This window comes from Ceratotherium simum, chromosome 10 (genome assembly GCF_057802395.1).
Source record: "Ceratotherium simum simum isolate JZ-2026a chromosome 10, ASM5780239v1, whole genome shotgun sequence".
Classification (NCBI taxonomy): domain Eukaryota; kingdom Metazoa; phylum Chordata; class Mammalia; order Perissodactyla; family Rhinocerotidae; genus Ceratotherium; species Ceratotherium simum.
The window spans coordinates 30,569,110-30,580,202 of NC_141909.1; positions in this window are offsets into that span (position 1 = coordinate 30,569,110).

An 11,093-nucleotide genomic window follows, 5' to 3' on the forward strand; every position below is an offset into this window, starting at 1 on the left:
ATACACAGAACACATTACTCTGCAATGCAGGTTACAGTAATGCAGAACACATTACTCTGCAATGCAGATTACGGTAATGCAGAACACATTACTCTGAGCAAAAGGCAAGCAGAAGAGGGAGAAGGATGTAAAACTCCTTGAGAGCAGAACAAAAAACATAACGAATCTGGTCTCTTTTTCCCACAATTACAATATTTTCTTTTTAATGTTGATATCTTTTTAATTAAAAGAAAGAAGAAAACTATTTTAATTCTAATTTTACACCATAAATATTTACTAAAAAATGGTTATGAGAGAATGACTACAAAAAGAGCCTATACATTGTATATGCACATTTTTTATAAGTCCACTGATGAAAATTGTGTCTACATAAATAAAAGTGTCATTTTGACATGAATAACACTTGTCAACAAAATATCAAAAAGTCATATAAAGCCACACAAATAAACTAAATTACAGACAGGAGGAATTATAAATTTACTATAGTTAATTATAAATTTAACTGCATTTACAAATGCAATTATAAAATCAACAAAATACTTAAAGTAGAAAAATTAGTTTGTTTTGAATAAATTCACTGTAAATTTATCAACAAATTTATTTCACATTTTGCAAAATTAGGGAGGCTGATAAATTTCCTATTTTAAAAATCTAAGTCTCACTAAAATAGAGAACTGAAAACAATGATATTTATTCTTTAGCAAAATATTTAATGGAGAACGAACCAAAATTCTTAATAAATGTGATACATTTTCTATTTTAAAAATCTAGAAATGTCGTTAAAATAGGGAACTGAAATTAATGATTTTTTCCTCTAGTGAGGTATTTAAGGGAGAACCAACCAACACCCCATTTCAAGTAATTATTAAGTCTAGGTCAGTCCTTAGTGCAGGACACTTACTGGCTTTGATGATGAGAAACATTTGGCTATTACCAATTGTCAGAGAAACTGCTAACGTGTAACCTCGTTTCACACCTTCCCCTGAGACTTGACTGAGAGGTATAATGAAAATAATACTGAAGCCCTAGCTGTGGACCAACTTATCTCCAGTCACGAGCTCTCTGACAGGTGACTTTAGACAAATTGCTCAACCTCACTGGGCCCCACTCTCTTTATCAATAATATGCAAGTTTTATACAACGTAATGGAAATGAGACAGCTGCAACAGGCTGACTACACCATCCCATGAAGAGCAGAGAGCTCCACTGGACCTCATGTTCTCCCGAGCCCAGCAGGAAGATATCCTTTCCTAAATGTTTTCTGTTCCTTTCCCCTGCTTTCCTCTCCTATGAACCTCTACAACTTCTCTCCAGACAGACAGCTTTCCCTGCAGAATGATTCAACTGGAGAGCCCAAGAATGGAAGGCCACACTGTCTTATCATCTTGCAGATCTAGGAGGCTGAGAAACAAGTGCAATCTCTCCAACTATTGTAGACTTAATTCCGCTTAGGTCAATATTTTTCCATCCATTCATCATTCTCCTTGATAGAGCAGATAAAATAAGAAAAGAGGACTAGCTAACAACAAATTTACTGGTCTCTTTTTCAGGATGTGCCTTTTCTAGGGTCACTAGTGTGAGGTATATGACCTCCTTTAAGGCTGGTCTAGCTTTCTCCATTTGGCAAAGGCCTCTCCAAGAGCACAGCTCAAACCTTACTTTCTGGGTCATTTCTTCCTAGGCCTGCTCAAAAAGAATGAGCTGTTCTGTGCTCACTGAATCCATATCCAGAGGACCCTTCCAACCCTCTAACTATCCTCTATGAATAGTTTATCATTTATTTTGGTATCTCCAAAGCTGTAAAGGCTTGGTACAAAGTAGAGATCTCAAAACATGTTTTTTGAAAGTAACACTGAATAATTAGCATTCAGTATGAATTCTTTGAATGAATGAATGCTTAATACTCAATACAGCTTGCTTATAGGAAGGAGAATAATTTTTTTCCTTGGCGGTTTATGATTAGTAATAGAAAACACTAATTGAAGACATTTACATAAACTACCTCTGTGTCCTACTATACTGTAAGGTCCTTGAGGCCAGCCACCATGTCTGCTTTGTTCACTAAGAAAACTCTAGAATCTACTAAAGTGCCTGGAAAAATGCAAGTGTTCAGTGATGACTAACTGTAGCAGATCAAATGAGAGTTATTATAACCTTAAGTGTGACCTACACATTTATGACTAAGTTTTAGGAAATTATGACCAAATACCTAATAGATGAGGCAAAATGAACAACTTAACTAATTTAGACTTAAGCGCTAAACATGCTAAAGGTCCGTCACTCAAGAGGAGAGATGCGATAATGGTCAGTTTGATGTGTCAACTTGGCCAGGCTATAGGTACCCAGTCATTCAAGCAAATCTTAATTTAGGTGTTACTATGAAGGTTATTTTGCAGAAGTGATTAGCATCTACAGCTAAAGTTGACTTTATGTAAAGAAGATAGATTATCCTTGAAAAACTGGGTGAGCCTGATCCAATCAGTAGAAAGGCCTTAGGAACAGAATTGTCGTTTCAGCTCCTGACTGAGAGTTTCCAGTTTGCCCTTTCTGCTAGCCTTACCTACAGATTTCAGACTAGCCTAGCCGCAATTGTGTAAGCCAATTCCTTGTAATAATTATCTTTACTTATATGTCCAACTGGTGAAACCCTCATGGATACAGAGGTATCGTCTAATAATTTTGATATATTTTGTTATGTCAGAATTTCATTTACTAATTCCTCAGGGTCTTTCTAGTCTCAAATGAAAGCTTAGCATTTTCCTTCCCTTTCCCTCACCCCATTAAGGAAGTCCCTTAATTAATCTTCCAGTTAATAGAAGCCTTTTTCAAAAACCCTTTGCTGGTCTGTGTGTGTGTCTCTATGTGTAAATATACATTCCCTCTTCCTCTTCCTTGTTGAATAAAAGATAGTAACGATAGCTTTGATAGTTTCTATCTGCAAAAATTTTTACTCAAGAATTAAGAAACCTAAATATTTTCAGAAGGCATCACAGTTGAGAAGTAAGCTCCTGTTGTGGCATTCTCTTAATTTTTGCTGCCCCTTGTGTTATGACGTGAAGAAACCTTTATTTTTAACGTCTATTCACGCTCGCTATTTCTTCAGCAGCTTTCAGAGAACCTGCTTTTTTTGGCAGAGTTATAACCCTAGCGTTGTTGACATTGCTAAATGACTATTTAAGTGAAGGTTGTGGTTTAGAAACTTTCAGGAGAGGAATTCTTAATACCTCTCAATCTGACTGCAAATCCCAAGTGGAGCTAAGTATCAAGGTGAGCCAGGCTCAGAAAATCCCTTTCCTAGGAAAAAGTTCTTTCTTCTAGAGAACTCATAGATTCTCTTTTAAAATCCAACTTAGGTACAATTACCAGACATGAGTAACCATCTTGTTCAAAACAGCAGCAATAACAAACATACCAAAAAATGGCTTAACTGATTCTAATTCATCACTGTACAGAGCCGAGAGGCTCTCATTGCTGCATTGTCACCTTCAGTGATCGGGAACCATGATTATTACACCTCTGTTTTGCTTATTTTCCTACGCTTTCTAAATAAGTTTTGTTTTTGCTATAAGAGGTCATTCAATATTTATTAAGAATGTTAAAATGTGAAGCAACTCATCGCTTTATCAATTCTGGTGGGAAAATCTTGTCAAACTTGTTGAACATTACAATGATTTATCGTATTTGATGGTGTCTGAAAACAATAAAATCTAGTAATCCAATTGCTGAAATGGTGAACACCATGGAGAACAATCCATGAAGCACAAATTGGGCAGACCAATCCTTGCTTAATTGCAGAGTTATTTGAACACCTTTTATATTTACCTCTCTAAAAGAGAAATTCCATTGTACTACTTTCCTATTTAAAAGACTTTATTGGTATCTTCTGTGGAAAAACCCAAATATTATTCTGAAAAATATTCCATGTTGGAACAGATGATACCAAGGATGTTAGGCAAAATTAAAGATTCTCAGGTTAGAAAGGGTGAGAAAAGGGTAATTTAGACAAGGTCATGTGGCATTTTTCATAGCAGATCTTCTCTGAGTCTTTAACGTGTTAATGCACATGTAGATCTCTAGGAGGGGGCCAGGGTTGGTAGGTTTCTTCCAATTATTTAACCAAAGATCTTTATTCCTAACAGGGGTTGGTATGCAGAGAAGCATTTTGAGAGATGCTGATGTGAAGGAAGCAAACCCAGTTTCTTGTTGGCATTCAAAGTCTGTTACATTTGCTTCAAAATTAACTTCTTCCTTATGGATTCTCCATTGGAGCCAGATTGACCAACTCATGGTTCCTCAAATTCAGCTCATGAATTGCCAACTCTAAGTCTTTATAGGTGTTCCTCCCTAGCGTAAAAGGCTTCTCTTTTCTCCACTTACCAAATTCTAACCATCTTTCAAGACTTATCCACTTTCTGACTTCTAGTGATTATGATATTTATAACTCTTTAATTTTATCATATCTTGTTTATTATCATTTTTTTAACTTCAGTGTGCACGTGTTTTCCTGATAAGACAGTTAATTCTTGGGGCCGGCCCCATGGCTTAGCAGTTAAGTGTGCGCACTCCACTGCTGGCGGCCTGGGTTCGGATCCTGGGCGTGCACCGACGCACCGCTTCTCCGGCCATGCTGGGGCCGCGTCCCACATACAGCAACTGGAAGGATGTGCAGCTATGACATACAACTATCTACTGGGGCTTTGGGGGGAAAAAATAAAAATAAATAAAATCTTTAAAAAAAAAAAAAGACAGTTAATTCTTTCAGACCAAGAACCATATGCTTTGTATTTTCTTTGGAGTGCTACCTGAATTTGATGCAACATTTGATGAATATAGCTGTTATTTAGTTCATTCATGAATGATTAGACGAACATTTGAGTATGATAAATACTCCTCACAGCTAGGGAGGAGTAAATCCATTCTCTAGAGATGGCAGGCAAATCTAAGAGTCCCAGACATGTTTCTTAGTTTCAATAAAAAATTTAGATTTGCTTTCTACTCAGAAGTCATCTGAGTATTCCTCACTAGTTTGTTTAGATTGTTTTCTATTTATTAGAGAATCAAAAATAGAATAAGAAAAGAGAAATTTTGAAGATGCTGAGGAAGAAATAATTCTAAAACCACCAATTTCAACATGAAAGAAAAGAAAAAATATTTATCTTTTCATATAAAATCTAATTCACAATGGGTTTTAAATGGTTTTCACTCCTCTTTACTCTCGTGAAATGATCCCCAAAGTAGGAAATCTATCAGTACAATGGAATTGACCCAGACTTGGGAAGCATTTGTTAATTGTCTCTATGTAATTCAAAGTAGCAATTGAAATAATAGAACAAAATCCTTCTCTGCTAAAAGATTACTTGGAAAATGAACTTGTAAAAATAAATAATAATACAGATTGGTGTAAAAGGAAACATTGAACTCGTGTCAGGAGCTGAATGTTCTAGAAACATCTCTTTCTTCTTATCTAGCTCAGTGACCTCAGGCAAGCACGAAGGCCATTGAAGTCCAGGTTCCTTCATGATCTCTAAACTTTTTTATAGTGCTAAATCTTTATGATTTAATGAATAAAAGGATTTGTTGCTTCTATTTATTAGAAAGTACACTCATTTACATTTTCAAAAATGATTATATTATTATTAATAAAGACAAGAAGAAAATTAATCTTTCCAATGCGAATGTTGTTGTTAGTGCTCTCAAGTGATTCTGACTCCTAAAGATCCTGTGGACAGCAGAGCTGAACTGGTCTTTTTGTGCCACCCTCTCATGTTCCAGTGCCATATCAGACAATGCTCCACTGCTATTCATAGGGTTTTTATGACCAATTTTTTCAGAAGTGAGTGGCCAGGTCCTTTTTTCTAGTCTGTCTTAGTCTGGAAGCTCTGCTGAAACCTATCCACCATGGGTGCCCCGCTAGTATTCGAAATACTGATGGCATAGCTTTCAGCATCACAGCAACACACAGCCGCCACAGGATGACAATCAACAGATGGATGGTGTGGTTCCCTGTCTGGGAAACAAACCCAGGCCATGACAGTGAGAGCACCAAATCTTAACCACTAGATCACCAGGGCTGGCTAATCTGACTGTAGCATGCAGTTGGTAAATGGTGGATAAAACGAACACATGATATGGCAAATCACTCTTCCCACCATCTCCATGCCACTTATATGCGGTAACCCAATGGTAGGCATGTGCACATCTGGCCAAATGGATGCAGAACGGGGAGCAACATTTTATTTCATGAAATCCACAGATGGATTTGAGGAGTCTGGGTGTCACTGGCCATATTCCTATCTCCATTTATAAATTAATCCTAATTAGTACTGTTTTGAATTTCACCATTCTTAAACATTTTACATTGATACAAATCAGATGTGGCTTTCTTTACCTTAAAATAAACCTTTATTAAGTGTTTTTAAAAATCAACCTGTAGTGTGATCTCAAAGATCAAGGCAAAACCTCACGCTCCCCCCTAGTGATCAAAGTATGATGACCTCCAAATAACAGAAAACAAAATAAGTGGACTTTAGATCACAAGAACAAAAAAATGCCCAGAAGCTACACAAGTCACTGCTGGTGTTCTTTACTTGGGATCCTTTTTATGATAGAAGAATAAAGCACAGGCTGTCAAGAGGCAGCAACTTCGAGTTCCTTGGTCTGAAGCTTCAGTCTGAGTAACCAAACAAATAGGTTATACATATACTCGGGAGAAAAGATATCAAACCACAGAGGGTGGAGTAAGCCTCAAGGAATAAGATTTGAAGAAGAAAATGAAACAACAGGTCAGAAGCAGAAATTCAAACTTGAAATTAGCAATCATGTAGCTTGCACAATGCAGCTGTACTGAAGAACTTCAGAATCCGTGGAAAAGGGTTTCTTTAACAAGTATTTATTTCAGTGGATAATATGACCTGTGAATTATGAGATGTCTGTTGTTCTCATACTTGAAAAAGTTATTATTTACTTTCCAGAATAAGATGATCACTGCAGATCAAGACTATTCATTGAAGTCCCTCAGTCACTCACAAATATATCAAAATATTCTGCAAAATTTTGAAAAATTCATGAATTTAGGATCCACTAGTTTAGAATTATTGATTTCTTTTTTTACACAATGTTTAGACTTCAAGTTATCTCTGCCTGAAATTAGTAACGCAAAAAGGGAAATTCTTATTTTACTGAAGAAAGTAGTTTTTTAAAATTGCTATTAGCAAACAACTGAACTATAGCATTCTTATTTTTTCATGAAAATCCTTCTCCCTACACTTTTTGAATATGCTTTTAGTTATAAGTTTTTCACACTACCAACATCACCAACATTACCTGCTCTCTATAAAGACTGAAAGACTTCAGAATGTTTAAACTTTGACAGTCATAAAACCAGGGGAGGGTCTTCCAAAGTCTGAACACGGTTTTCTCCCTCTGGTCCATCTTATACACTTCTGACATTGTCATCTCCTTCAAGTGCAGCTCATCTATCACTCTCCAATTCATAAGCATTCAACATGGTATACAGGATAAATTATAAAAGCTTATTATGGTGGTTAACATATTTTTCCCTAACATATCCTAAAAGCCAATAAAACCTGCTCATTATTTCCCAATTCATCTGTACTTTCTCCATCATCTTTCTTAGACTCCACTCCTTATCTGAAATGCTGAACTTTTGAATTCTTACTTATATTTTAAGGCTTGTATGTCACCTTTTCCAGGAAGCTTTTCAACCTCCTCTCCCCTACCCCAGCCCCTGCTCTCCTGACATCATCTCCCTGTCTGGTCCTCTCATCACAGTTGTGTTTGTACTTCTCCAAGAGCACTTCTCACAGTTGGCTTATAGACGAGGTATCTGCAGAGAACCTTCCTGCACTGGTGGATTGTGAATGTCTTGAGGATAAGGCTCCATGCCTTAGTAATCCTCAGATGCCTGGTACATAGTTTAGTCATAGTGAGTTCCAATACATGTTTGTCAAATTTAATTAAATAGGAAATATTTCATTTTGTTAGTTTTGAAATATTATTACAATCATCTAGAATCCTATATTGAATATTTTAAAATAGTATCTTTAACTTAAGATGCCAAAAAAATTCCCGAAATCCAAAACTCTATTTTAGGTACTGATGATCAAATAGAAGGAAAAAAACTAATAAACACACATTTTCATCCCCCTTTAGAAAAATCACGATATTTAAATGATAAAGTGAATCCTTCTAGTGAAAGAAACAATAGAATTGAAAATTCTGAGTGTTTTATGCTTCTGTTTTTTCAAACATAAAAAAGAAAGTGAAGGGGCTGGCCCGGTGGTATAGTGGTTAAGTTCGAGTGCCCTGCTTTGGCAGCCCAGTGTTCATGGGTTTGGATCCAGGTGGGGACCTACATGCCACTCATCAAGCCATGCTGTGGCGGCCTCTCACATACAAAATAGAGGAAGATTGGCATAGATGGGCTCAGGGCCAATCTTCCTCACCAAAAAAAAAAAAAGAAAGAAAGAAAGGAAAAGAAAAATAAAGTGAAAAGGAGGTCAGATACATATCTAATCTGATCCTGCTTTGGAAGCAGTTTAAGAGTTTTCAGAATAAGATTCTATATAAATCCGACATTATTATTGTTATTTTATCCCCTTATGAACTTTCTTGTGCTCTTATTGAAATATTCAAGATGCTAATGGCATACCACTAAAATGAAAAAGTGTCCAGGGACTAACTTCTCATTCTGTGCTCCTCTAACAGAAAACTCTTCTCTGTTCACTGAAATATGGGTACCTTGAGTGTGGAGGTATACTACCAGCTAACACTTATGACTTCTCAACAGGGTTGTAATGCAAGGTAATGTACAACCAGAAGTGAGAGCTAGACACATTTTCAGCCTCAGCTCTAAAGTGTTATTTACAAAAATCCCTTGGGAATAATGAGAATTATATGCATAACCCACTGAAAACACAAATTAATAATTAGTGCTGAATTGTGAAAATAGCACCCATCAATAAGCACATACAGAAACCAAATTGCTTATAAAGGTGAAGAGATAATTCTTCTTTTCAAATAAATCCTCTGCTTGTGAGCAGACAAATGGGAATTGCTTTATTTATGTATTTTGTTCATAGCTGATAATTTTATCTCTGACACATGGAATCGTGTGCCTGTGGAAGTTTAGAAAATCAAAATTTACGTATGTTTGTATTCATTTTAAATAATCATATTTTATTGAAGGTAAAAATTTTTTTCTTGGTATTTATGTAGAATATTAGCTATCTTTTAATGTAAAGAAATAAATACCATTTTAATATCTATAGCAAGTTCAATGTAGATTTCTAAGTGTTCCTTTCCTCCAGCAAACGTTCACTGATTTTGGTTATGGAATCCCATATTTTTTTGATGTGGAAACTTTTAGATTAAAACAATTAAGTTACATTTAAGACTTGAATTCATTTATACATGAACAATGCTTTTTACCATAAAATTCAGAGTACCTAAAACTCTATCTCCTGAGGGGGAAAAAAATGTATGTTCTGTATAAAACTGTGGGGCGCATCTAGTAAGGATATTATAAATTTATAAGGTTTTTTAGAAGGAGACTTGTGCTTGAATATGCTATTATTGTTCTTCTTATTATTTTTATAGTTACCACCATTATCTATTCCACCATAACTATACTTTACATTTGTACAATATCTTGTGATTTAAAAAAATTCATGAACATTTTTTCATATTTTCTTGACAACTTCACTTCCAAACAGCACAAGAATTATTAGTTTGTTTTCACTGGCAAGGAAATCTAAGTTAAAAGAGATGCGAGACCTGTCTAAGTTTGCTGTCAGAGGTTGGCGGAATTGGGATTGGAACACAGCTCTTTTGATATCTCATTTTGTTCTTTACTCGCCTTTGCCTCCCTCTCCATACTTATCGGCATAGAGAAACCCATTACTTCTTTGTCTAATGGGGAAGTCCCACCAGAAGCACACTGTTCTTTCCGGAGCAGATTTCTTCGGTCTGGCCCAGTGGCCTAGTGGTTAAGTTCCGCATGGTCCGCATCAGCGCCAGGGTTTGGTTCCCCGGCACGGACCTGCTGTAGCGGCAACCCACATACAAAATAGAGGAAGATTGGCACAGGCGTTAGCTCAGGGCAAAGCTTCCTTAAGCAAAACGAGGAAGATGTTAGCTCAGGGCAAATCTTCCTCAGCAAAAAAAAAAGTCATTATTCTTATCAAGATACTTAAATAATAGCTTGAATATGTTGTTATATATCATTAAAAAACAAGATTGGGGCAGGCCTGGTGGCACAAGCGGTTAAGCGCGCATGCTCCTCTGCGGCAGCCCGGTTCGGATCCCGGGCCCACACTGACACACCGCTTGTCAAGCCATGCTGTGGCGGCATCCCATATAAAGTGGAGGAAGATGGGCATGGAGGCTAGCCCAGGGCCAATCTTCCCCAGCAAAAAAAAAGAGAAGGATTGGCAGATGTTAGCTCAGGGCCGATCTTCCTCAAAAACAAAAAAAAAAAAACAAGATTAGATTTGTCGGGTTTTTCCTTTCCAGAGTGAATATTTATGCCGATATTATATTATTGTTAATAAAGTGTGGTTTAGACTCCTGTTGTCTTGTGTATAGAAATCAGGGCTGGCTTCAGGGATGTGGGACCCGTGCACTTGCACAAGGCCCTGCTCTTGGTTTAATGCTCTGCTGTTACAGTTTTGATTCTTAGTCATGTTTGAACAAGGGGCCCTGCATTTGTGTTTTGTGCTGGGCCCCCCAAATAATGTAGCTGGTCCTGCCAAGAGGCAGTCATCTGCTTCCCCAAAACCAAAAGTAAAATAAAACAGAATCCAATCAAATGGCATAAAACTGTGTCATCTCACTCTTCTGATGAATTGACTGAATTCTTTTGGTAGACCACTCACTTGAAAAATATCAGTTGTGGCTTTCCTATGATAAAAGTTCACTGAAAAGCCACTAAGCCTACACCGGTAGGCAACTGAGGGGCAGGTTGAGATGATAGATGTGTGACTGGGTCAGAGCCCGCCTAGGGATTAAGACAAACCTCACTGTCAGCTACGTGACCCTACAATGTATGGATTATCTCTATGTTTATTTTCTAT